We start from the raw sequence: 23271 nt of genomic DNA, 5'->3' as shown, positions 1-23271 counted from the left end.
CTGGAGTGGCAGCAACAGTGTCGTCTGGAAGCTTGCTGGAAATGCAAATTAATGCACCTTAGTAGCAAACTATAGAGCTGTATGTCCTTACATAAGGAAGAAGAGGAAGAGGATGATAAAGTTGCTCGAGTGAGGTGGGAGAAAGGAGACCCCAGCTGGAGTCACCACTGCCTTGGTGCATGATGGAGAGAGAAGGTGGGGAAGCTGTCAAACCCATATACTGTGCCCCTCTCTGAGGTCTCTTCCCTCCCCTTGCCCTTCCACACTATTGTGAAAAGTTTTCCTGTGCGCTCCTCAGTCCCAATTAGTGTAAATCATGGGCCCAGCCCCCACCCCAGCCCACCTCTAGTCCATCACGAAATGGAAAAGAATATGTGATTGAAAGATAGTCTGAAGACCTCAGGGCAAGAATTTATACACCTTTGACTCTGGATCCGTGCTCTGTATTGGTGGTTTAGGTGCCCCAGTCAGCATGGAAAGTCTGGCAGGCTGAGCATGCTGGGTAAGCCGTGGTGCCACGTGCTTGGAAAACCAAGCCCCTCCTTAGGTCTACGCCCGATTTCTAGCCAAAGCACCTACTCCTCAAACGTGCACTGCATCAATGCCATGAGACCTTAAGAAGCAAGGAGATAGCCCAGGGTAGTGAGGGGTAACCTGGGCTGGAAGGCAAGAGCTCTGGCGGCACTGCCTGGGGCTCAACTCCAATGTGACCCTCCTAGCCCAGTACCTACTCTCTTTGGGTGTTAATTTTTCTTTACAAAACAGAAAAAGTAGTTCTTGCTGGTCTCTCTGGGATGAGGTTGCAAAGTATCTTAGGTACATTAGCTTGCACTTCATTTGAGATTTTCCTATCCAGTCACTATAGGATATTCTTCCTATATTGGAAGAATCATTAAGTAGAATCATTAATCCTATATGTCTCGTTTGCAGTATGTGTGCATGGTCCCATTCTTAGCACCTTCACCCAGTGGAACAAGGTTTGATGGTGTGACAGATCTTGGCATAACAAATATCAAAGTGAGAACAGCAGTGGTTCCATTACTTACTCCATCACTCAGTCCTCATTCTGGGAACTGTCAGAAGAGCCTGTTGCACATTGCAAAATAGCCTCATTGGTGGCCAATCCTCATCCTGGAGGGTGGATTTGATTTTTGGAAGCAACCCAAAGCTACACAAGCCAAAACTGGTAAAGAGAATGAGAGATTTAGACTGGGAAATACCCATAATACCATTGTTTAGAATAAAACAAGGTGCAACTATGATTACATCGATCCAGGGGTTGGTTTGAATGGTCTAATGTCTCTTCCAGCTCTACCACGCTATGATTTTCTTGTATAAATAGAAAATGGATTCTTGCAGCAAAGGAAAAACATTCTACAAGTGTTTTATATAATGCAACTTCAAAAGTATCTGTATAAAATTAATCCTTCCACAGTGACTACTTTATAGGGTCATTCTTCTTAAGATACATATTTTACTTCATAGATTCAGAAGACAGACTTTTTTTCACATTCTATCTCTGAAAGCAAGATGTGAATAACAATTAGTAGTAGGTCATAGTTTTAAAGGCAGCATTTTTTCTTTCTTAGTGTACATAACATAATGTGTGTTTTTCAATCAATGGTTTCTTACATTCAATGAAATATGATAAATCCCCAAATGTTTTGATTTTACCTTTCAGTCCCAGTTGTATTAGAGTTACAGTTCTTATATATTTTTTCACTTCTCAGATTAATCTTGATTCTCAACTTTGGCTGCATATGGTAACATCTGAGGAGATTTTAAACTCTTAATATTTAGTCTGCACCCCAGACAATTAAATCAAAATCTCTAGAAAGGATCAGGCATTAGGAGCTTTTAAAGCTTTCCAGGCACAAGCCCTACCACATCTAATGTAATGTCCACTATCTTGTAACTCTATGGGCAATCAGCAACATGGCAGGTGGAGCAGAGAAATCACTGTGGGATATATCAGGGCATCACCCAACAAAAAAACCCTCTCTCATTGGCTAGGTGTGGCCCCTCCCCGCAAGCCAGCTCAGCTGTTGAGGTCCTGAATCGAACTGTGCCGAAGTCTTCCGTCACCTCTGTACTTTATTGCTTTGTGAAGCAACAAATCTTCTTTATTGATTAAGCTGGTTTGACTTGAGTTTTCTGTTACTTGAAACCCACACACAGAATGCGATACTGGCAATGGTGCAATGAAAATAATAGTAGCCCGTAAGTATGCAATTGACAGAGCTGAGGGAGTCCAGGAAAGGAGGAGGAGGGCTCCACCCTCCTGGGCCAGGACATCAGTAACCCTTGTTCTCGGGTAGCAAATAAGCTGATTAAACTATGGCCTGTTTTAGCTTAAGACTCAGACCATGTATTTGCCAAAGCTTCGGTGTCCCAGAATTTGGTAGAGAAAATTCAAGATATAATAGAAAGAGGACTACCTTTTCAGTGAGCCTTCAAAAGGCCTCAAACTGGCCCCCCCTTAAAACAGGTAGAGAAGAAAATATGGATTTGCTAGAGGCCCTTTTTAGCTTGTGGTCTGCAATACAAATTTCCCAGTGGTCTGGCAATTAATAATTAGCCTTTCAGAGTTGGGAAAGCCACATTCTCCCCATTAGACTCAATTTCCTGCAAGTAGAGACAGGAAGTGAGTAACTCAGCGGAAGACAGATTAGGACCCAGGAGAAACCCAATCCCCCGGTCTCTTTTCAAATACACCTGTGAGGCATTGTCTGCCTAAAAAAAGGATTTATCTATGTTAACTGTAGGAAGAAGCCTTAGAGGAACATTTCCATCCCCATCTGACGTTTCAAATCACCCCAGGTATAGCCCACTGAGGACTAGGGGGAAAATAGAGCACTGAGGCCCGAATTGGTTACTTGGAGATGGAAGTTTTCCAAACTCTGTTCTAGCCTCAAACATGAATAATTCTCTGGCTTTGTTGAATAGTTCCATGGTCTGAAGCAAATAGACACATGGGTTATGGTACCCATTAGAATTGATTTGGGTTGATTCTATAGAAAGTTGACTATAGTGGCTTCACCAAAATAGGGTTTTGTTTTTCTGAAGACAAAGAGTGGAGGAAGCCAATCCAGGGTTGGCACAGCAGCCTCAGGAGACCATCACAGTCCCTAGGTTAGTTCCATCTTTCTCCTCCACCATCCTTGACGTGTGGCTTTCTTTCATCCTCATGCTCCACCACGGGGTTGCTAAATCTCTAGGTGTCCATGCACATTCCAAATTGGGGAGACTGACAGGATAAGTTAGTCAACTCTGTCATCTTTAAAAGAGCTTTCCAGAAACTTTCATCCAGCAACTTCTACTTATGTCTCATTGGCCAAGACTATGTCATAAGGGCCACTCCTCACTACAAAGGCTACGAGGTGATCAAGTCCTTTAGGCATGCACATTTGCCACCTTGGACAAAACTGGAGTTCCATTAGTAAGAAAGAAGGTGGAGGTGGAAATGGGTTAGAAAACCAGTACAGGTATCCATGCCTCAAGTTTTTAAATGAGCCGTTTTGCCACAACATCAAATCCATTAAACTAAGGCCTATGATTACTCAGCTTCTAAAGACAAGTACCAACATTCCCAGAAGCAGAAAGTCCAGATTCAGGTAGGGAGGGCAATTGACAGGAAAAACTCTCCCAGGGAATAGAACCAGGGACCCTTGACAATAATAGAAAAGAAACTAAGCTGAACAAAGAACTCTCTACCCAGGCAGGGAGTCCTTACTATTCCTGGCCAGCTGCTTTAGGGTATGGGCTGTGGACAGCGACCACTCTGCTCCATCCCATTCTCCACTTTCCACAGGGGTGTTTGCACTGAAGTTATCCTAATCACTCCCCACCATCGTAAAGTGATTATAATAAAGGTGGATGATGCATCACTTGGATCTCCACCAGGCCCCGATGGTAAAAAATGACATTACTCACAGAACCTGATCTTACAGCTGGACACAAAAACTGGATGACACTTGGTTTTTTTCCCTCAGAGGGAAAAATGAGCATGTTTTCCATAAGCTTAGCATTTGTTAAAAATATGTGTATGGAAATAAGAATATATACGAACAGGGTGGACTTCCTCTTTCTCCCTTCTTGACAGGACCCAAATTCTTCAGCCATGCATTTTGAATGGGAACATCTCCAATCCCAAGCTCCAGTGCCTACATCATGTGGCTACAGTGATTGGTTCTGAGATGGGCAATTACTGCTGGTGAGACTCCAAAAGATATTTGTTTCCTCTTTGGGGATAAGCATTCTCTTTCTTCTAAGGGAACTAGCTCTCTTTCTCTTCCCGTTTCCACTTGCTCTCACACTTGCTCTTGCTCTCTTCTTCCAAATATAAAAAAGAAAGCAAGATCTCCAATATCTGCTTGCCAGTCATCCTAGTAGTATGAGGAATGCATCCTTAGGATACAAATTATTCCATGGGAGTCAGGGAAAGAAATAAAATTCTGGTAATGAAACGAACATCTGGGTCAAGCCTTGCCTGCAGCCTGACCTACTTCACAACTGCTCCATAAAATAGGACATGACTTTACTTTTTAAAGTCATGTTGATTTAGACTTTCTCCTAAGTTAAATGCCTTCTATATACTTAAGGCACTTTGTGACACCAGTGAGCTTCATTCCACACTCACTTTGCACATTAGGCATTTGGGTATTGTGTCCTTTCTTGGATTGTAAGACCATGGCAGGCAGGAGTAACATTACATTATCTTTGTATTTTCTCAAAAGTATTCAGTATAGTCCCTTCCATATAACATGGGTTCAATGAGTGCCTGTTGAAATGAACTTTGGGAGGCTTTCCTTTGTTTACAAATTTAACTCCAAACCACTTAATCTGTGTGTCAGTTTGTTAAAGCTGTCAGAAGGCAATATGCCAGAAATGGTTGGCTTTTAAAAAGGGAATTTATTAAGCTACAAATTTAAAGTTCTAAGGCCATAAAAAATGTCCAAATTAAGGCATTCAGGGAAAGATACCTTGACTTAAGAAAGGCCAATCTGGTAAAGCATGTGGCTGGTGTCTGCTAGTCCTTTGGCTTCTCGTTTCAAACAGCTTTCCTTGGGGCATTTTCTTTCTCCATATCCAAATGTCTCAGTCTCATGTTGGCTCTGAAACTTTTTCCAAAATGGTTCCCCCTTAAAGGACACCAGTAAGCAATCCCACCTTGAATGGGTGGAGACACACTTCCATGGAAACCATCTAATCACTAGATCCCACCCAACAATATTGAATCAGGAATAAAGAACATGGTTTTTCTGAGGTACACAACGATTTTAAACCCAAACAACCTGTCACTCTAGTCTTTGATATTTGGATCCCAACCTATTAGTACTGTCTATCCTCATTACTCATGCCTGAGTCTACACTTTCTCACCCCTGTGCCTTTGACCACAGTCCTTACTCCAACAAAAAAAAGTGATCCCCTCTTCCATCTCTCCCTGCCTGGATCCTGCCTGTTTCCAGACTCCACTGATATACTGAGAGCTCAATGGAATCTTCTTAAAATTGACACCACCAACTTCCCCAAATAAAATACATGTCCTCAGCATTGAGTAAATGTCTGACATGTGATTAATGAATGAATCCAACCCCAAGTACTATCAATGGTATGAAAGATTTAAGCCTTACTCTCTTAGACATGAGCTGCCTCTTCTTCATCTCTCAGATGGGCCTCCCCTTGGCCAGGCAATAAACACTACTGCTGGGGCTCCTCAGTGTCTCCCTTACAAGTTTACACTGCACTAGAATAGTTCCTTATTCCCTGGGAGCCATTTATGTGCTGGGTGATGGTCAAGATAGATACATCAGAATTGCTCTCTATGCGTGACAGATAAAGGAACCAGGGACACAGTGACTCCAATTCAACAGAAATCCCAAGAACTAAGAATAGCCAACCCAATCTTGAAAAATGGGAACACAGTTGGAGGATTTACACTTCCCGATTTCAAAACTTATTATGAAGTTGCAATAATCAAAATAATGTGGTACAGGCATAGAGACAGACATATGCAATAGAATTGAGAGTCCAGAAACAGACCCCTGCATTTATGATCAATTGATTTTCAAAAACATGCCAAAACAATTCAATGGAGAATGAACAGACTCTTCAACAAATGATGCTGGGACAATTGGATATCTATGTGTAAAAGGATGAATCTAGATATTAACTCACACCATCCACAAAAATCAACTCAAAAGCAATCATAGACCTGAATGTAAGAGCTAAAACTCTTCAAAGAAACATAGGAGTAAATGTTAGTAACCTTGAATCAGTCAATGATTTCTTAGATATGACACCTAAAACAAATGATAAAAGAAAAAACATTGGTAATTTGGACTTGATCAAAATTTTTAAGAGTGAATTTTGCCATCTGTGGTAGGCAAAATAATGCTCCCCCAAAGATGTTCAGTGCTAATCCCTGAAACCTAGGATTACGTTACCTTATGTGGTAGAACAGACTTTGCAGTTGTCATTAAGTTTAAGGACCCTGACATGAGGAGATTACCCCGGATTATTCAACTGTTCCCCCATCCAATCACATGGGTCCTTAAAAGCAGAGAACCTATCCTAGAGCTGTGATCAGAAAAAGATGTGACAATGGAAGAATGGTCAGAGAGAAACAATGTTTTGTTTTAAAGATAGAGGAAGAGGGTCACGAGCCAAGGAATACCAAAGACTTGAAAAAGCAAAGAAACAGATTTTCCTCTAGAGCCTGCCAACATCTTGATTTTAGTCCCATGAGACCTGTGTTGAACTTCTGACATACAGAACTGTGAGATAATAAATTATACTAAGTGAAAGAAGCCAGTTACAAAAGATCATACATTGTATAATCCCATTTAAATGATATGTCCAGAATAGGCAATCTGTGGAAACATAAAGTAGATTAATAATTGCCTAGAGCTGAGGGGACAGGAGGGTCTTGGGAGAGATGACCAAGAGTACAGGGTCTCTTTACGGAGTACTGAAAATGGGCTAAAATTAGATTATGGTGATCGCTGCACAACTCTAAATATACTAAAAATCACTGAACTGAACACTCAAAATGAGTAAATTTTATGGTATGTAAATTATACCTCAATAAAGCCAAGGAGAAGCCAGAGGAGAAGAAGCAGGACTCTCTGCTTGGCAGAGCTGTCAAACCTACCAGGTAGAGCCTTCCTGGAAGCAGGGGTGGATCTCCACCATCAGTAGCCTGTGCTTCGAGAACTCACATTTCTACAGAACTAGAGGGGCTCTTATTGCATTGATTAAATTTAGAATTTGATTTCATTTCAGTAGCCTTTAGCATTGGACGAGACTGGTCACAGCTTCCTAGAAGGCAAAAGGAATAGCTCTGGGGGTGAGTTCACTAAGACAGGAAAGACAGAGAGGGAATTTGGCAAGAGGAAAGGAAATGACTGCAGTATCCATGGTTCCCAACCAGAAAACGGGACACATGCAAGCCTATTCAGAGAACAGAGGGACCAATTACATGAGACCAGGCATACCCAGACAATGCCCAGACTCTGGGTACAGTCATATTAACCTTCCATCTGCATTGTGTCCCCATGGGCTCAGGGAAGAACATACAGGGCTTGTGGCCAGCCTGGTTCTGAAAGGGCTCTAAGGCCAGTCACTGTATAATGAATGGCATCATCCAAACAGGCCCAGGACTCATAAGGGAATCAGTCTGTCCTCCAAGCAAGGACCTGAGCTGCCTGCATTCCAAATACATGAAGTCCATCCTCATCCATCCATCTTCCACCTGAGAGAGAGAGAGAGAGAAGGTGCAGTAACAAGCATCTTGATATATATGCATCTACAATCTGGTTATGAGGTGATCAAGCAAGAAAGATGCCCCCAGGGAATGCATATGCTTTTTTCATAAAGGAAACTGTGAGTAAATAGCTGGAATTCATCTTGAAGGAGATAATAGAAGCACTTTTTTTTAATATAGAAAAAACAATATTTTCCCCCAGAGCATTAAAGCCCTTCCAGGTTTAGATCATGTTTCTCATTAATAGGCCTCCTCGCTGGATCCATCTTCGGTCCGTCGGACAAGAGAGAAAGTGGATCAGCCTGGTCAGGGGTTTTAATACTAGCCAAACTGATGGAGCAGAAGGAAGGGGCACAGCAGCCCCTGAACCAGACCTCCCTTTCTGCCTAATTCAAAGCCTCTTAGAGGGTGGCCCAAGGGCATCCATTGCTCAATATCCTAGGGGGCTGGAAATTTCCAAAAGAAGGTATCACTTCTGTCTGCTGGGTTCTCTATATGTCATCACTGTCTTGGCAAGGGACACTGGCCACTTCGCCTGCATAAATGTGACTACTGAGCATATTTACTGACCTGTTTGTGTAAGAACCACCTTCGCCGGCTGAGACGGACAGTCAATGAGATAATGGATATGAAAGCCCTTGGTGAACCACGAAGCACTGAGTGCGAGGGTTCAGGGGTGGACGCAAGGGCAAGCATGCACTGAATGCGTTCAACTGCCAAGTACTTTCCCCCAAAGTTATTTCGGTAAATCCTTTAAATAAAAAAAAATTTTTTAAAGCCTCCATAAGGTAGGAATTTCCATTTACATATGGAGAAACTGAGACTCACGCATTCAACATGACATGTCTGACTCCATCTGTGAGTGGCAGAGCCAGGATCTGAACCCCAGATCTGCCTGACTCCAAGTTCGTAACTGGCTTTGCAAAGGCTGGTCGCAGGTACTGTTAGACTGAAAGTCCCTGTGGGGCCAGGGCTGGGGCTGGGCTCATTATTTGGAACCCTTAGCTCCGCCAATAGCTGCAGGAAAACCAAAATGTTTTACACAACATGAAGGAATGTTCCATGGAGCTATCACAGCAGTCCTGTTTCCTTGACTTTGCCCTTTAGAAATCCTTTGACTGTTTCTTCTTTCATTGAGATAGTCCTTCACCCAATGCTCTCACAAAGGCCCCATCCCCCTGGGCATGTGGGGAGTTCTTGTCCCTGACTTAGGCAGCATCTCCTTTTAGTGGCTGATATGTTCCTGTCCTGGCAGAGCACTTAAACCCTCTGTGCCTTGATTTCCAAATCAGAAAGTTCAATCTGATCAGTGGTCTTCAACTTTATTTCACCACAACTCAGAGTACAAAATCCATTTTCTCCGCAACCCGGTTCACATGTGTGTGTAAATATATATATAAAGTAAATACACTCCACAAAACAAAGTTTGACCTTACCCTGTTTTCTATTTTATTCTAGTTCTCTCTCTCTTTTTTTTTAAATTCTGGTCACAGCCCATTCATTGATTTCATTGCCCTAAAGGGTCATGACCCACAGTTTGACAAACCCCCTTCTAGATGCTTTCTAATGACCATTCTAGCTGTGCCCCTTGATGAATCTTCTCCAGCCTTCTCGCCTTCCAGAGGGGTGTCCCTCAGCTGATGAGCTCCTGCAGCACCTGCCACGGCTCTGACCCTCTCCCTATCCCCAGAAGGTTTCCCCTAATGACCCATTTCACATGTATGCACATTGCCTTCATGAATTCACCTAGGTTAAATGACTTGTTCAAGGTCATCCCACTAGTGGCTGGAAAAAGGACTTTACACAACCCACCCAAGGCCCAGCAATTTCCACGCTATCCTCCACCTTCTGAGACAGGCCACCTCTGATCAATCAGTACTCAGGCCTCCAGTAAAACACCCTCGGCCCCACCTGCTCCTAGGCTGTTAGCCTCCCTGAAAGAACAGAGACTCCTGGCCTTTCTGCATCCAACACTCCTCACCCTTTTGCACGCTTTTTACACACACTCCCACATCTGTCTCTGATGAGCATGCATACACGTGGGTCATGTCTGTGTTTGGGGAGGAGAGGCAGCTCAGGCAGCCATGATTTGATGTGTCTTGTTCATAGGCATCTTTCTGAATCTTATTCCCATGAAAGCAGGTATTCTACCTCAAGCAGGCTTTGCTTTGACTAAGCAAATGTATACCATTAAAGCTGAGGGGAACTTTGACTCCTTCTGTCTAAGACCTTCAGGCATCCAGGAGTCTCATGGATGCACTGACCTGGGGATGCTGGGAGGGGTAGAGATGGCCCATGGCCCCCTGGCTGTAAATACATAGGAACCCACCTCTGATAGTGACACTCAAAACTATGGTGGCAGAGAGAAGGCTTGTACCCCAGAAGGACAACTATAAGCAAATTATAACCTGAGATGTCTAATAATGGTTAATTACTGTGTGGGGGCTTAGGTAGAGAGGAAAGATGGAGATTAATAGTAGATGGCAGTTGATGGATGTTAAATAGCAGATAGTAGCTGGTAGATGATCAAAACTAAAGATAGCAGAGAATAAAAAGTAGCTGATAGATGGTAGCACATAGTGGATAATAGAGAGTAGATCACAGATAACAAATGGAAGATTGAAGATAATAGAAGCTGATAGTAGATAATAGTAGATAGTTGATAAGGGTAGCTAATAATGTATAATAGTAGCTGGGTGATAACAGTAGCTAATGGTGGCTAATAGTTGCAAAGTGATAATAGCTGCTAATAGATGGCAGTGCTAATAATAGATAATAGGCAGCTGCTGGCTGGAGAGCATCGCCAAGAACTCAGGGGTGGTGGCCCGAAGACCATTAGATAGAGAACATCTCCTGGTTTCACCTCTTACTCTATGTGGTGTTGGCGCCCACCTGGACACCCTTGCATGCAGAAGCCTCTGAAATCCGCAGGGAGGAGCAATCCCAGCCCCGTAGTCACACACCTTGGCTTCCTGTTTAAGTTCCTTTAACTAGCTGCAGGGTCTATGGCCCTCCACTTAACCCCTGGGCTTCCTCACCTCTTACAGGGAGGATGGGACATAATCCCTGTTCTATCCACCACGGAGGGTGGAATGAGCATAAATGAGAGGGGTGAGCCCTCTGACATTTAAATGCATTTTAGGAACAAGTGAAGGTTCAGCTGCGGGAGGCAGACAGGAGGTCCTGCTTTGTGGGCAGATGGGATAACCGTGTTTTCTATCCTCAAGCCAAGCAGTACATGCACGGGGGCAGGGGAAGCCTGTGGTAGACAGGCTAGCCCAACTGCAGATGGGCCAGTGGCACCCTTTCCCAGCCTTCACAGATACTCACAATCTGAGCGTTTTCCCAACACCACCCAGGGGTTCCATTACCAGGCTGATGGCTTCCCCCATTGTGCTTGGAATAAAATCTAAATACCTTGCTAGGCCTACTGCATCCTTTGAGATCTGGTCTTTTCCTAACTTTCTGACTTTGGTCCAACCCCTTTCTCCATCATTCATTCTGTGTCCGCGACCCCTGCTTGTTCCTCACACAAATCAAGTTCATTTCCATAGGGCTTTGCATTAGATGTTTCCTCTTCCTAGAATGTTCTCCCCCCACATCCGCACCCTTGAACTATTGCCATGGCTGGTTCCTTCTCATCTCACTATTCAGGACTCCTGTCTACTGTCGCATCCCCAGAGAAGCTTTCCCTGTCCACCACAGAGAAGCAGCCTCCTCCCCGAGTCAATGTCCACCACTTCAGCCTGATTTATTTCCTTTGTAGCGATTAATTCCTATCTCAATTTATCTTCTTTATGTACTTGTTACATTGTTCAATGTCCCTCCATCTCACCCAAATGTAACTTCCATGAAGTCAGAGCCCTTACTCCCTATCCATCAATGCTTCACCAGCACCTAGGACAATTCCTTGCACATAATAGCAGCACAGCATTTGTTGAATTAATCAACGAATAAAAGAAAGGCCATCATGTCTGCAAGAAGATGGCAGTTTGGGGGCCAGGTTTCTGAAACTGCTCTACTTCAGACTGGTCATGACACAAGTTACTTACCTTCATAGCCATCATGAGAGAAGTAACTTTGCCTCTCTCACAATCTGTCACTTGCTCAGCTACAAACATCAGGATGAGATTGACAAAGCTGAACTTCATCTGAGCCCTATGCTCCCAAAGGTTAAGGAATAATCCTGCCCTTTAGTGTTTCCAGAAATGGCTAACAGCAAAGGGCCACCTGCTCTCATATATTCTGAGATCAGACACATCTCCACCCTTCCTTAGGACTCCCATAAGCCTTGCTTACCTAAGGCCTCTTTTCTTCCCCTGGAGACTTTCCTCATCAAAGAACATTCTCTCCATCGTAAATGACTGGAATAAAATAATCTTCTTAATTGTCCAGTACTGTTTTGTCTTTCACAATTTATTTTCCCCTTGCAGAGTTATTGTGAAGACTAAATGAAATAACATAGATGGAAGTTGTCTTGCACAGCACTTTCAATGTAATTTTTCTGGTAATGGGGTTTGAATGATCTCCAGTGATTCTTTAGATTGGGGCAGGGTATTGTTACTCACAGGTCAGAGAAAAACTAACCATAAAACGTAATCATAGTTCCGGTCGACCCGGATGGCGGTGTGAGACGTTCCACAATGCCATTTCCCCACGAAATCTTTGAACTAACAAAAATTGGCAGAACTATCTTCCTCAAACACCAGAAAACAGTTAAAGGATCACAGTAACTGGAAAAGGGTCAAATCAAGAAAACTCAGCTTTAAAAACAGTAGTAGGACCAAAGCAGCAGTTCCGAGCCTCAGTAACCGGAAGGGCCTCTGCGTTATATGAGGAAGGCCCGGATGGAAAAGCGGAGAGACGATGACTGAGAAATTCCGGTGAGTGTATTCAATCCCCTATCATCCGTAAGGTCTGCCACCCCACAATGGCCGATCAGGCAGCCGAAAAGCAGCAAAGTCTTTCAGAGAGATGGGGGAGGCAATCCTCTCAGACCCGCAGCCCAGCGTTCCGTGCAGGAATCCAGGAGCTGGTAGGCTCATCTTAGCTACATACAGAGACCCTGCTGTGGTGCCCAGGGCCTACCCCCGTCCCTGCGGCAGGCTGCTGCAGGTGCCGGACTTCAGGGAATCTGAGAAGCCCTTCCCTTGAGTAGAGAAGGGATGCAGAGCAGGACCGATCGGACAACTGGCCAGCAAGAGAGACACTCCGGGTGCTCCTGCCTCATCTTTTGTACACAGGGGCTCAGGGCACTCACTCCGTACAGGAACAGAGAGGCGAGGGCCAGGCAGCTGTGCTGCAATGCCAGGAACCCTTCCCTCAACCCTGAAGCAGTCTTGCTGGCTAGCAAAAAGGAGAGCACTCTTGTGCCAACTGCTGGCTGGTGAAGTCAGACCTCCCAGTCTTGCAGCCCAGACTCTTTCCACACGGGTATCTGGGAATCATCAGACCCACTCCACCTACAAGCCAGAGTCTTTGCCATGGTGCACAGTGCCCATCCTCCATCCCCAGAGCTTGAGGCTTCCAGTGCACACAAGGCCCTGCAGCCTTAACTGGATGTTCACCTCGTCTTGTCCCTGCTCAGCAGGCTGTCGCAGTGGGGCAGAAGCAGAGTCGTGGGGAAGAGGTGGCCCAAAATACCATATGCTGGGAAGATGGGGAAAGTACAGACTGGCAAGCTGCATCTCTGTCCAGCCTCCAGTAGACTGGAAAAAGGGCTGCTCCCCTTGAGAAAGGCCCTGGCTTTGGTTTGCATAGGAATTACTGACAAACCAAGTGCCAAAGGGGACCTTCAACACAAACCCGAGCAAAAATAAAATATTAGATGAGCAAGGGAAACCAACTTTCAAAATAACCTTACCAAGATAAACAAATGCCAAGAAACCAACCAAAAAAACTCACAAACCATGTGAAAGAAAAAAAAAGATATGACCAAGCCAAATGATCAAAATAAAAAGGCAGAGGAGACACAGATTTTGGAACAACTAAACAAAGATGTTCATACAAATCTCCTAAATAATTTCAATGAACTGGCTAAACAGATAAAGAATATCAAGAAGATACAAGAGGAGTATGAAGAAGAATTTGAAAGAATAAATAGAAAAGTAGAAGATCTTACAGAAATGGAAGATTTGTAGATCAAATTAAAAATACAAGAGATACAACAGACATCAGATATGAAGAGGCAGAAGAATAAGTGAACTAGAGGACAGAGCAACTGAATTCAAATGCACAAAAGAACAAATGGTGGAAAAGATGGAAAAATATGTATTGGATCTCAGGGAAACAATGAACAACATGAAGCACACAAATACAAGAATGACTGGTGTCCCAGGAAGAGAAGAGAAGGGTAAAGAGCTAGGAAGAGTACTTGAGGAGATAATTGGGGGAAATTTCTCAATCCTTATAGGAGACAAATATGCAAATCAAAGAATTCTAACAAACTCCAAATAGAAAAAAATCCAAATAGACACACTCCAAGATTCATACTAATTAGACTCTCTAATGCTGAAGAGAAGGAGAGAGTCCTGAAAGCAACAAAAGAAAAGCGATTCACCACATGCATTGAAGTTTCATAAGACTGAGCAGTGACCATTTTTATTTTTTATTTTTATTATTATTTAGTGAACCTAAATAATATGATAAATGAATTAGACCTACAGACATATAAAGATCGTTGCACCCCAAAGCACCAGGATATGCTTTCTTCCAAAATGCTCATGGGACATTGTCTGGGATAGCTCATATGCTGGGGCACAAAACAGGTCTAAATTTAAAAAAAAAAGATTGAAATTATTCCAAGCACGTTCTCCAAACACAATGGAATGAAGTTGGAAGTCAATAACCACCAAAGAACCAGTACTTTCACAAACATGGAGGTTAAATAACACACTCTTAAACAATCAGAGGGTGAAAAAAAGAAATTGCGAAAGAAATCACTAAGTATCTGTAGATGAATGAAAATGAGAATACAACATATCACAACTTATGGGATGCAGCAATGGCAATGCTGAGAGGGAAATTCATAGTTTTAAATGCTTACATTTAAAAGAAAGAAAGAGCTAAAACCAAAGGCCTGACTGACCAGTTGAAGAAACTAGAGAAAGAGCAGCAAACTAACCCTAAAGCAAGTAGAAGGAAAGGAACAACAAATTCAAAGATTAAATCCAAATAAATAATAGAGGGGGATAGGAGGTTAAAAAAAAATGGGTAGATTAAAATACTAGTGGTCAAGGAGAGGAAGGAGTATGGAGTATGGGAAGAATGAGTTTTTTCTTTTTTCTTTTATTTCTTTTTCTGGAGTGATACAAATGTTCTAAAAATGATCATGGTGATGAATACACAAGTATGTGATGATATTTTGAGGCATTGATTTTATGCTGTGTCTGGACTGTATGTGTGTGAAGATTTCTCAATAAAAAAATGTTATTAAAAAAGATTAAATCCACAACAAAGCTACAAAAACTGATAAACTAAGAATCCAGCAAGTGGCAAGGTACTTAACACCCAAAAATCAGTGGTGCTTCTGTACACTAGTAATGAACAATCTGAAGAGAAAATCAAGAAAAACATTCCATTTTCAATAGCAACTAAAAGATTCAAATGTGTAGGAATAAATTTAACCAAGGATGTAAAGGAATTATACACAGAAAAGTAGAAAACATTGCTAAAAGAAATCAAAGACTTAAATAAATTGAATGACATTTCATGTTCATGGATTGGAACAACATATTGTTATGAGGTCAATTTTTTTAAATTTATTTATTTATTAATTTAAAAAAGTTAACAACAAACTAACTAAAACATTAACGTGTGAACATTCCATTCTACATATAATCAGTAATTCACAATATCATCACTTAGTTGCATATTCATCATTTCTTAGAACATTTGCATCAATTCGGAAAAAGAAAGAAAGACAACAGAAAAAAAAATAAAACAAAGAAAAAAAAGATTATACATACCATACCCCTTACCCCTCCCTTTCATTGATCACTAGCATTTCAAACTAAATTTATTTTAACCTATGTTCCCCCTATTATTTATCTTTATTCCATATGTTCTATTTGTGTCTGTTGACAAGGTAGATAAAAGGATCATCAGACACAAGGTTTTCACAATCACACAGTCACATTATGAAAGCTATATCATTATACAATCATTTTCAAGAAACATGGCTACTGGAACACAGCTCTACATTTTCAGGCAGTTCCCTTCAGCCTCTCCATTACATCTTGACTAACAAGGTGATATTACTTAATGCGTAAGAATAACCTCCAGGATAACCTCTTGACTTCTGTTTGGAATCTCTCAGCCTTTGACACTTTGTCTCATTTCACTCTTCCCCCTTTTGGTCAAGGTTTTCTCAATCCCTTGATGCTCAGTGTCAGCTCATTCTAGGGTTTTTCTCAATCCCTTGATGCTGAGTCTCAGCTCATTCTAGGATTTCTGTCCCACGTTGCCAGGAAGGTCCACACCCCTGGGAGTCATGTCCCACGTAGACAGGGGGAGGGTGGTGAGTTTGCTTGTTGTGTTGGCGGGAGAGAGAGGCCACATCTGAGCAACAAAAGAGACTCTTATGAGGTCAATTTTATCCAAAGGAATTTACAGATCAATGCAGTCCCAACCAAAATTCCAATAGCCTTCTTTGCAGAAATGGAAAAACCAATCATTACATTTATATGGAAGTGTAAGGGGCCCCAAATAGCTACAAGCATCTTGAAAAAGAAAAATAAAGTTGTAATACCTACCTTTCCTTATTTTAAAACTTAATGCAAAGCTACGATAATCAAAATATCATGGTAGTGGCACAGGAATAGACATATAGACCAATGGAATCAAACTGAGAGTTTAGAAATACACCCTTACATCTGTGGCCATCTATTTTCAAAAGGACACCAAGTCCACTCAATTGGGAAAGAATAGTGTGATGCTGGGAAAACCTGATTTCCATATGCAAAAGAATGAAGACGGGTTCCTACTTATACCATATACAAAAATTAAATTGAAATAGATTAAAAACCTAAATATAAGAACCAAAACTATGAAACTCCTAGAAGAAAACATAGGGAAGCATGTTCAGGGCCTTGTTAGGCAATAGATTCTTAAACCTAAAGCATAAGCATTAAAAGGAAAAATACATAAATGGAACTTCATTAAAATTAAAGACTTTTCTGTATGAACGGACTTCAATATTAACAGAAAAAGACAACCTACAGAATGGGAGAAAATATTTGGAAACCACATAATCTAAAAAGGTTTAGCATCCAGAATATACAAAGAATTCCAACAACTTGACAAGGAAAAGACAAACAATCCAATTTTAAAATGGGCAAAATACTTAAAAAGCATTTCTCCAAAGAAGATATACAAAAGGCCAAAAAACATATGAAAAGATGCTCATCAGGAAAATGCAAATCAAAACCACAATGAGATACTAAATTTCATTGTGGCCACGATAAAATGGTTGCTATAAAAAAATGGAAAGCGACAAGTATTGGAGAGGATGTGGAGAAATAGGAACATTAGTTCAATTTTGGTGGGAACGTAAAATGGTATAGCCACTGTGGAAGACAGCATGGCAGTTCCTCAGAAAGTTAAGTATAGAATTAGCATTATTATCTGGCAATCCTGTTTCTAGGTATGCACCCTAAACAACTGAAAGCAGAAACTAGAACAGAGAATTAACACTGATGTTCATAGAAGAAAACTCCTAGAAGAAAACATAGGGAAGCATGTTCAGGGCCTTGTTAGGCAATAGATTCTTAAACCTAAAGCATAAGCATTAAAAGGAAAAATACATAAACGGAACTTCATTAAAATTAAAGACTTTTCTGTATGAATGGACTTCAATATTAACAGAAAAAGACAACCTACAGAATGGGAGAAAATATTTGGAAATCACATAATCTAAAAAGGTTTAGTATCCAGAATATACAAAGAATTATTCACAATTGTCGAATTATTATTCACAATTGTCAAAAGGAAGAAGCAATTCAAGCATCCATCAACAGATTAATGGATAAACAAAACATGGTATATACGTACAATGGAATATTATTCAGCTATGAAAAGGGATGGAATTCTGATACCTGTGACAACATGGATGAACCCTGAAGACATCATGTTGAGTAAAATAAGCCAGACACAAAATGACAAGTATTATATGAGCTCACTGATATGAAATAATTAGAATAATTAAATTCATAAGTTGGAAATTAGAATATAGATTACTAGGGGCCAGGGTGGGGATAGAGAATGAGAAGTTAATGCTTAATTGGTACAGAATTTCTGTTTGGGGTGATGAAAATGTTTTGGTAGCGATGATAGCAACACATTGTGAATGCAGTTAATACCACTGAATTATTTATGTCAATGTGGCTAAAAGGGTAAATTTTAGGTTGTGTTACAAGAATAAAAATGAAAATGAAAAAAAACACAGTGAACCCTAATTTAAACCATGGAGTATAGTTAATAATACAGCCACAATAATTTTTTTATCAGTTATAAAAAGGTAACACACTAATGCAAGGTGTTAATAATAAGGAGGGGTGTATGTGGGAACTCTATTTTCTACATGATTTTCCTGTAAACATACAACTTTTCAAACCAAATAGTATATTTAAAAAAGCATAAATATACTTACTCAGAACTTCAAGTTCCACATTACCTCTGCTCCCTTGAAAAAAAGGAAAGGAAATGCTTTTATTATTTCCATATATGATTTGCACTAATATGCAAATGCGACACAAAGTACATAATAAAGTTAGGTAGGAACCATTGCAATGTCAATTATATGTTGTGTGATAAGCATTTTGTGCTAATTATAGGATTCCCATTTTTCAGGTGAGAAAGGTTAAGTGATTTATCCAAGGTCACACAACTAATTATTGGCAAAGCGGGGATTTGAACCCAAGCCTAGCTGACCCAAACTCATGCACTTTTCCTCTATCTTATTGTCTGTTAAATATTATTCATTTAACAAGTATTTTCAAGATCCACTGAGGGCTGGTTCTGAGAGAATATAAAGAATTGCTTCTACAAATGTTGCCCTCAGAAATCTCCCAATCTGCTTTTAGAGGCAATATGGAGACAATGAGGAGACCACAAGACAGACATATCCAGTAAGAGCTCCTGGGAAAGGCTCAGTAAAGGGCAAGATAAGTGTGCACCAAGACGGTTGGAAGTGTGCTGCTTCATGTGTGTGCTCAGTAAACTGACTGGATGAATTAATGAAGTGATTAATATTTAAGGGTTGAGGTGGGATTTAATTTGGTCTTTAATTATGACTTGCCGCGAAAGGACTTCTGGTCCTTTCATTGCCCTCAGGATGGGAGTGAAGAGAGTTATTTTGAGCTCAGTGAACTTCTCTCCTTGTGTGGCTTCCACCTCCACCATTCCCAGGAGGGCTGAGTTTTGCTTCCCTGGGGGAAAAGATGTTTGGCTCAGCTACCAATCCTTTTGCAGGCGGCACTGATCCTTCCAGCCCCCCACGTGACTATCTCTTAAGAGCCACCCCCAACCTGCTGAAGATTTAAATTATGGAAATTAGGGAGTAGGCATATTCCTCAATTCCCTGCATGGCATGATGGCCATTAACCAATTAATGGCTGGGTAGGTGCCAGCCAGTGCCAGGATAATTATTAGATTGTAATTGCCATATCATTACAAGGTAAATATAGAGTCCGACAGTCAACCACCCCAAAGAGGGCAACTGGGAATTCATTTTATTCCTATTAAGCATAATTATTCCCCCGTCTCTGGGAACCTATGATTTCCAATATAATTATAGAGTGTTTGCCAACTCCATCCACAAGGGATGGGTTCAAAAGCAGACAATGAGGGGCAGCCTGGGGAGGCATGGGGCACCAGCTTAAAACTCGCAGCAGAATCCAGCTTTAGAAGCTAAATTAGTTGGGAGTCTCTGAAGAAAAAGGGATTAGGAAAGAGAAAGGAAGAGAGAAGCAAGTTTCATTGAAATTTAGTAGAACCCTCTTCTCTGAATGTCCAGCAAACAATTTATACAGATTGTCATTACCCCAAATCTCCCATAGACAAAATATTCATTCCTTCATTCTCATCCAATCCAAAGTTGTTGAGTGAGCATTAGCAAGTGTAAATTATTATGACAGTTATTCTAGAGATAGAAAGAGAAGTAAGGCAGGGCACGTGTTTTTAAGAGGCCAGGTAGCGGTGAAGAAGACACTATCTTCATCCCTCATTTTACAGGTAGGGAAACTGAGGCCTAGAGAGAGGAAAGAAGTAACTTGCCCAAAATTCTGCAGAGGCTGTTGCAAAACTCTGACTTCCAACTTCCTGTCCTGTCACTCTTGTGAGTTTCACCTGCTCAACTCTCTCTAAGAAAGAGAATTAACGATTCACAAAGCAGAAGGTCATCTACAATGCCAAGAGGTGCCTCCTCACTTGCAAACGGAAAACTTTTAATGCTTGACAGAAGCTCTGTCGGTGTGACAATCAGGACATAAAATTGATAAAAGATCATAAATGCTGCTGAGTGAGATGGTGGGTAGCTATGTTCCCAGGCATAGAAAACATAAAGCTTTTGACTTGGTGCAATTTGGGAGATCCAAAGAGACCACTCTTCATGCTAATGTACAATAATGCCATACATCACCTTTAAAGAGAGCTTGATTCTAATAAACATTTACACCAAAACTGTTGCCTATAAATCAAGTAACAAATTCCTGGCCTATCCGAGACATGCTTTGTACCTGGGAGTCTCAACTATTAAATCAAGTATTGGAATTTGCTTCAGAAACGTTTTGCCAAAAGATTAAAATATACATACTCAGATCATCAATCTCATGGCTTGGTGGAAAGCCCTTTCATTTTAGTCTCTGCAATTCAAGTCTTCTTTCCAATTTCCTTGTTGCCTACCCTACAGTTTTCTGGCTCTATACCACTGGATTGCAGGGTGGGCTAGAAGAAGGCAGTGGGATTAATTAAATCAAAGGTCTTTGGCAATTTACCTGTGATCTAAAAGCAATAATTGTAACAGCAACAACAAAACAGTACGATAATAACTGTATCAATAAACCAAGTGCAATATGCCAAGCACGGAGGTAGCACCAGGGATGAAGTGGAGAACAAGACTGATAGGAATTTCTGGAACTTATAATTTAGCAATCCACAAGGACCTTTATGTTGAGTGCCACATTTAATCCTCACCACCTGGTAGGATTATCCCCATTTTATTGATGAAGCCAAGTGAAATACTCAGCTTTCCACAGCTAGAAACAGGCGGAACAGGGATTTCAGCCCAGATATGTCTGGTTTCCAGCCCGTACTCTGTATCACCCCACATCTTTCAGTGTATGAGGAAGCGGAGCTCTCAGAACACTAAAAAATCCTCTACCTCAATTCTCAGGTGGCCCTGCAAGGGTGATGTTTTGTCTCCTGTCCACCTGGCCTGCCAATATGATCACTCTGCAACCGGGTGTTTATTATCTTTGTGGCACACAGTTATGGTAGCTGTAAAATTTATCCCCAACAATACAGTACTATTATGATTTCCAACTACTAATGGAATTACTATTTTTGTTTCTTTTAAAGCCAGAGCAATAAAATAGGCTCCCAACAATACTCTTACAGTTGATGTCTTTAAAATTTACTGTAAGTGGTAACTGTAATAATAGAATGCCTGTAAATATGTGAACGGCCTTCTTAGAAAAATGGAGGCTTTGGTGTCTATCATGGTGGGACACACAGAATGAGCAATTGATGGGAGCTTAGAAAGAAAATGTTGAGAACCACTGGAGGTCCAGAGGACACTTGGCCATATGAATCCAACCCTAGGTGTTGGATGATCTGAAGAGTAAAGAGCCATCCCTTCCTCCTTCCAGGAGTACCCAAGAAGGTCACTGGGAGAAACAAGAAGCTGAGGAATGGATGGATGTGCCAGGAGTTCTGGATCCTCCCCATCACACTTTCTCCTTTGGAAAAGTGGGAGGGAATGACATGGATCACTCGCCTTATTGCTCCTGGATGCTACATCCTAGTTTCTAGTTTAAGGTTCAAGGGCAAATTGAAGGGCTAAGGTGGGCGAAAGGAGAAACACAGAGTAACAAAGACCCTAGACCTGATCTTGACCCTCTCGGAGATTAATTCCACCCAAAACATGAGAGTGTTAGAAATGTTCTCCTCAAGCATCTCACCATCTGTGGTTTTAAATTTTTAGCCTGGAATACCTACCAGTTCATTGAGTTAAGACACAGCTCCAGACGGACATGCCAAATTGCAGGTGTGTTACTAGAAGTATAATATTTTGACTTTCTAGTCATGGTTAGCATGTCAGTTGAGCTGTCTCTAAGCTCTGCACTTTTAGGGAGGACTCCAGATTAAGAAAACTTGATGGAGGTGAGAAGATAACCCAGCAAAGGCTCAACATCTGGAGCAGGGATAGAGAAATGAGGGAGGGGAAAACCTGGACAAAAGAGCAGCGGTAAAAAAAAGAAATGGGAATTCAAGAAGGTTGTGGAGAGGGGGAAAGAGAGAAAAACCCTTGCCAAAGACAAAAGCTCTAAATGCAAAGGAAGTGAAGACAAGGCCTTGTATTTGTGGGCAGGGACACAGCAGTCCTGGATGCTTCACTGGAGAGCCTAGAATGGAAAGCAGAAGACCATCAAAAGCCAAAGCTTCCAGAAACTGCCCAAAGAAAAGAATCTGAAGGAAGAAAGTGCTATGAATGAGAATTTGTCCTAGAGCCCAGAAGGGCATGGGAACTGAGTAGCCCAAAGTTAAGACTGTAAGGGATAAATAGGCAACCTGATTCACGTGATGGTCTGAGTCATGCCAAATTACATGGCCAGGTTATGTCTATGGATTTTACAAACCAGTACATAGTCTACCCCTAGAATTTCCTTATACACAACTGGCTGCTCTAGCTCAGGCTGCATGGATGCCCTGCTGAGAAAAAGTACTCATGTAAGGGGACTGGAAGTCATCCCACAAGGATCCTTGGCTTATTTCAGCATCTGAAGTGGCACAAAAATGGGGTACAAAGAGGGAAGTTGAGGGCCTGGAGATCTGCTTTCCTGACCTCACAGTCTTCTCCAGGGTGAACACTGGGCAAACACCAACACAGTCCACCCCCACCGCTCTCTCCAGTCCCAGTGTATCCACAGCCTGGGCACGTTAGCTTTGCCCTCACCCCAACCTGGTTCTGAAATCATGCAAATCCACTCTCATTTCACCAGCAACATTCAAGGCTGACCCTATTAAAGATGTGGCAAAGAGACCGGGCCCAGAACCTGCTCTGAGAACTCTCAAGACCCCAACTTAGTAGGGCCAGGACCCAGCATGCGCACCTGCAACCTCCTCTGACCCCAGCATTGGAGGATGTCAAATTTGATCAAGCTGAGCCTGGCGTTTGATGAGCGAGAGGGCCAGCTGGGAGCCGCTGGTCAGGTTGGTTCAAAGGCAAGAAGCAGCAGGAAACTGAACATCACACAAGGCAAATTTGGTGCCCACTTGGCAGTAGGCT

At 41.8% G+C, this 23271-nt stretch overlaps 1 long non-coding RNA gene across 1 annotated transcript in view; it reads right to left on the bottom strand.

Moving 5' to 3' along the window:
• Nucleotides 1-16223: 16223 nt before the first annotated feature.
• LOC143643295 (uncharacterized) overlaps nucleotides 16224-23271 on the bottom strand; it is a 122478-nt gene continuing 115430 nt past the window's right edge. Inside the window, exons 3-4 of the long non-coding RNA XR_013156194.1 lie at nucleotides 18415-18447; nucleotides 16224-16325 (exon numbers count right to left, since the gene is read on the bottom strand). This is a non-coding gene — a long non-coding RNA (uncharacterized LOC143643295). The remainder of the gene's footprint in view (nucleotides 16326-18414; nucleotides 18448-23271) is intronic.

Source organism: Tamandua tetradactyla, chromosome 8 (assembly GCF_023851605.1).
Source record: "Tamandua tetradactyla isolate mTamTet1 chromosome 8, mTamTet1.pri, whole genome shotgun sequence".
In the NCBI taxonomy this organism is placed as follows: domain Eukaryota; kingdom Metazoa; phylum Chordata; class Mammalia; order Pilosa; family Myrmecophagidae; genus Tamandua; species Tamandua tetradactyla.
This window is presented reverse-complemented; position numbering and strand designations above follow the sequence as displayed.